The sequence below is a fragment of the Lissotriton helveticus genome, chromosome 2_1, assembly GCF_964261635.1.
Source record: "Lissotriton helveticus chromosome 2_1, aLisHel1.1, whole genome shotgun sequence".
Lineage (NCBI taxonomy): Eukaryota > Metazoa > Chordata > Amphibia > Caudata > Salamandridae > Lissotriton > Lissotriton helveticus.
The window spans coordinates 1,334,819,612-1,334,825,068 of record NC_136059.1 but is presented as its reverse complement, the minus strand read 5'-3'; the positions used below and the strand labels follow the sequence as shown (position 1 = coordinate 1,334,825,068).

The 5,457-nt window shown below is 41.2% G+C and overlaps 1 long non-coding RNA gene across 1 annotated transcript; it reads left to right on the top strand.

The window, feature by feature from the left end:
• The first annotated feature begins 716 nt into the window (after positions 1–716).
• On the top strand, positions 717–4,787 carry LOC144819737 (uncharacterized). Its single transcript, XR_013607541.1, has 3 exons — positions 717–800; positions 2,379–2,450; positions 4,623–4,787. It is a non-coding gene; the product is annotated as an uncharacterized LOC144819737 (long non-coding RNA).
• The last annotated feature ends 670 nt before the right edge of the window (positions 4,788–5,457 follow it).

Here is a 5,457-nt window from a genome sequence, read left to right as displayed (position 1 = left end):
CTTTACAACGAAACTTTTACAACGCACTACCATTACGACGCAACTTTTACAACGCAAACCATTACAACGCATAGCGCTGGGGGGCGCTCTAGGATAGGGAATAGGTTTAATGTACTATCCAACACCTTCCCTACTATCCACGGGGACTGGAGTTGGAATAGTAAATTAAACTATTCACTATCCAGCGCCCAAAAGCATTATGCGTTGTAATGGTATGCGTTGTAAAACTTGCGATGTAAAGGTAGGCGTTGTAAAAGTATGCGTTGTAACGTCATACATCCCCAGCTCACCATTATTCACTGTTTCTGCATCTTTGATCTATTACTCACAAATAGAAATATTACACTCACACATATCTTCTACTTTAACCACTTCCACGCTAGCGGTTTTCCCGCTGTGCGATGGAATGTCAAAAATAACATGTTACGTGACGAGTTCACCTTGTCATCCGCACAGGGTAGGTTATGCTGATGACGAGCTGAGCTCGTCATCAGCATGGAAGGGGTTAAAAGGTGATGAACACAAGGTGCTATGGATGTGAAATTGCAAAATAGGAAGCAAGCATAGTATGCAGTTACTTGTACAAATGTTTTTTTCCATTTGTAGTTGCTTGAGGTGTGCAGCGTTTCATGACTTCCATCTCTGCAAAACTCATGACAGTCCACATTTGTTGACAATGGTCTTGGTAATGCTGATCTTTTTTATTATATTTTCAGTATCCATATAAACTACTTGAAGAAGTAACACCACCAGAACACAGGGATGCCTTCAACATCCCCACCTTAGCAGCTGAGAAACATGTGAGTCTTCTTTAAAATACCATACCATCATGTTTATGGGCCTCCTCTCTCGGACTCTGTTTCTTCCATTCCATCTTCACAAATCAAAGTAAAACTGCAAGATATCACAGGAATAACTGCCTGTGGAAAATGCACTCCATTCTCAGAAACAAAGGAATTATTTACGATACTAGCAAGGAGTGAATGGTGTATCAACTCAGTCCGTCTCTCATCCACTGGTACCCTTAGAAAGCTAGAGCTGATTTCTTAATTTCAAAGATGGTTTTAGTGCACAGAGTAAACAGACGGAGGTGGAATCTATCATCTGCTGGAAACAAGGATTAATTAAAACAATCATCCTTTTGACTACTAGACTAACCTCTTCTGTGAGAGATGAGAACAAAATACACGGGGGTGATCCTACTTGTGTACAAGCAAGAACTTATAGGCTCAAAAATTCAATTTAGCTCTAGGGTCAAATTCAGCCTTACTTCTACACTAGGCAAAGGATACGGCTGGCATTGGCTTTGAGCAAAGAATACAAAAATCTCCTTCTCTTAAAAAATTGGTCACTCCCAGATTTCACGGGTGCAAGTGGGTGGCAACTCCGTCTCTGTGGCAGCCGTAAAACTTTGGAAATCTTTGCCCCTTTCGATATCCAAGGCAGATTCCCTTCCGGTCTTTAGGAAGCTCTTGAAGACCTGCGACCAGAGGTATGACCCATTTTTACATGCGCAAACGGGTTAGCGACCCGTTTGCACATGCAAAACCTAATAGGGCCATGTACAAACCCTATTTAGCAAGTACCAATTTATTTGCAACTCGCTAAATAGGATTTGCAACTCACAATTAGGAAGGGGCTTTCCAAGGCTGTCCCTTCCTAATTGCGACTTGCTACCCTACGTAAGAATGTTTTGCGACTGCAATTGCAGTCACAAAACACTCACAATTCACCGCCCTCTTCAAGAGGGTGATAATGCACTCTCAAATGAGAAGGTGTCCCCAGGGGACCCCTTCCACTTTGCAAATGCAGGGGAAAACAAAAACGTTATTTTTTAAATACATCCAGTTTTCCTTTAAGGAAAACGGGCTGCATTTAAAAAAAAAACTGCTTTATTGAAAAGCAGTCCCAGATATGGAGGTCTGCTGAGCCGAGCAGGTCGCCATACCTCGGAAGGCCAGCCATTCCTACTGGGGTCGCAAACTGCGAGCGCCTCATGAATACTGATGAGGCATGTATTGTGCAACCCCATTAGTAATCGCAAACAGTGTCTCTGACACTGTTGTACATGGCATTTAGCGACTCGCAAATTGCGACTCGCAATTGAGCGTAATTTGCGAGTCGGTAAATGCCCCGGTCGTACATCTGGCCCCTGGTTATTTGCCTCCTAGCAGGTTGTTGGTGCTGTCACTTCTCCCAGTTTACTTAGCGCCTTGACACCAGCTGGTATAAGTGCGCTTTATAAATACTATCCTATCGTATTACCTAGGATCAACAGGTTATTGGCAATGCCCACAGTTTGCCATTTTAGAGAATCATATATCAACAGTTTTACATGTCTAAATAGCCTTCTTGTTTCCATTCTCTCTATCTATCAGCTTGAGAACATGATCAAAATGATGAACAGCACTCTCAGGTTATGCGAGTTCATACTATCTACAGAGGGCGAGGTAAGATTTTGATGATTTTTTCTGTCAATGTGAGAGAGAGTGTGAGTACTATATAATTGAAAGAATCACACAACTAATCAATGGGGTCTCTGGAATGGAATGAAAATGTAAGGGGGATTTGTAAAGCAGTGCTTGTCACCCATGAGGGTATCCAGGGGCTTCTTCCATCCAATTATGGGTTTGCTTTACTTGCCAAATAATCCATCGTATGATACACACTTTGCAGTTTTCCACAAATAAATGTTTGGCTAGTTTAGAAGGATCAAAAACAACACATGTTGCTGAGCCGTGGCAAACGTTAACTACTCACCTGATTGTTTCACCCAAGTGTTATATTGGTACTAGAGAGGCAGAACGTCTTGCGAGAACAGCATTAATGTGTGATGAAACAGCAAAATAGTATTGTCACAGAATGCACTACATTATGTTGCATCATTTTCACTGTGTTCCATAATTTGGCCTCCCAAATGTGTCTCTGAATCAATCAATCAATCAATCATTATTGTAAGGCACTAATATCGTTGACAAAAAATCGAGAGACAAAATGTCAAAAGATATTTGTATAGATTTTCTGTACCTAATTCCACATCTGTGTACCCAAAAAAAAATACACATAAATCTTCATTTATGTGGTGTTAAGAATGGCAAATGTATACGCCCCTCTGTACATTTACCATTCAATATTTTGTTCCTCTATATTTTGCCCACTGTTTTACTGTGCCACAATATTCTTGTCCTAGATATTCAAGAATACAATCGGCCCTTCATAGTCTTAGAATTCCAGAACCACTTCTGATGGAAGACATTTGATTAATGTTTTAAATTACATTACAGTTGGGTGTGTAGAAAAATAAGGAAATACATAGGTTTTCAAGAGTCTTGGGAAAAAGTTTTATCAACATGCGACATGGAGAGACTGAGGCTCACATCCCATTGGTGCTGGAGAAGGAGCGTTTCTGGGGTAGGGTCATTTAAAGCAGTCCTCATCATCAAAGAAACGCTTTTATGTTGATTAAGATTGGGTGCAAAACCTTTTAAAAGAGAAAGACTTTGTTTATATGAATTCATTACGTGCATCATGTGAGAATAGAGCCCCCAAGAGATTGGCTGTCATCCCTATATGGATGCTTTGAGATTGCCACAGAAGAGCAAAATAATTCTGCAAATCTAGTTCAGATGCAAGGGGGGCCCGATGGGTAAGTAACATTATCTGCCCCGTAGAGTCCAAGACTGGTGTTTATAAGGTCGCGGTCACATTGTTATAAATAATCTGTATGAGTACAAAACACCTACTGACTGTTTAGAGACTTCAAAGAGTACTAGAATTCTGTGGAGTAGCTCCTGCGTGGGAGAGGTTGTGACACTGGAGAAGAGATGAGGCCGCTACTGGAGTAAAATATTGTATGGCAGCACATTTTTATGAACTGTTTTACCTCTTGTAGGGGCATATTTACAATAAGTGGCGCATCCCTGCTTATCAGCAGTAATGCGCCACTTATTGTGCGCCATGCCTCCGTCACCATAGTTGCTCCAATTTACAATGCGGCGCACCTCGGGGCAAAAACGGCACAGATGCGTCACGCATCTTTGCCGTAAAAGTGGCGCATTGCTGGAGTTGCGTCGCAAGAGCGACGCAGCTCCAGCAATGCTCAGGGGGGCCCTATCTTGTTAATGCTGCCTCAATCCTTACGCCTGCTTCAAGCAGGCGCAGCGTTTTGACGCAGCATGGGCCCCAAAGTGACTGAGTGAAATCTTGTAGATTTCACTCAGCCACTTTTAGGAGGCGTTCCTGCGCCGGATCGCCCCCCCCAGCGCAAGAACGCCTCCTTCTGGCACAGGGCTTTACAACGTGACGCATCTGGGAGTTGTAAATAGCCCGCACCATGGTGCATCTTTTGCGCCGCCGCTGCGTCACAAAAGTGATACAACGGCAGTGTAAAAGAGGCGCAAGGGGCTTGTAAATCTGCCCCTCTGTGTTTAAAAAGGCATAATCTCTTCCCAGCTAACTCCCCTTTACCTTGCTTAAATTTATTCAAAGTCTTTGCAAGCCAACATTTAAAACAAGGCAAAAGATACTTTATGAGCACATGGTGCCTCCACGTTGCTTGCTAGACTGTGAGAATGGGCACTTGCCTACTTGACCAATCTGACCTTGTACCTTTCAACTTTCAGGTTCCAGCAATACCATCTTTTGATTCTGACCACTGTGACTGATATCACTGACAACATTTATGGAGGATCCCTCACCATTTCCTTTCTTTACTTATTTATTTAAATAATCATTTATTATATACCTATTTATGTATTCCATATTTATTTGTTTTATTCAACAGCAAATGTTATACCTCCATTGATATATTTTATTAGTATTGGATTTATTAACCACTTATTGATGCCTTATTGTCAACTTGTATTATATTATAAAACTCAATACAAATTTTCAACACAAAAAATATGTGTAATGTGAATGTTCTTACTCACACTTTACTGAAGGTAAACATTGTTCATTTTTTGTTTGTTATGCGTTTTAAGGGCCCTTGGCACTAAATAAAAATAATTAAGGAAATCGATACTCTTGCCTTTAATGAGAGCTATCATATATTCTTGGCTACATGACTGGCATAATCCTCCAAGATAGAGTTTTAAAACTAAGTAGGTGTGGGGCATATTGCAACACAATGCAACACTCTTGAAAAATCACACTCAGCAAGGTTTTTTATGGAGAATTTAAGATTTGAATGGAACATGTTTCTTAAATCACATTCACAAATTTGAAACACATGGACACACTGGTCTTTGTCTATGAATTTGCTTGGCTCAGACATGTGCAAGAGAAGCAACATGAAGAAAAGAAGTCTGTTTATTAGCTGGGCAGTAAAGAACAAGTTACTTACCTTTGGTAACGCTTTTTCTGGTGGATACAGTATCTGCCTGTGGATTCCTCACCTTGTGAATATCCCCCTGCGTCAGCAACATTTGGAAATTCTTTTGAAGCTCTTCACGACGA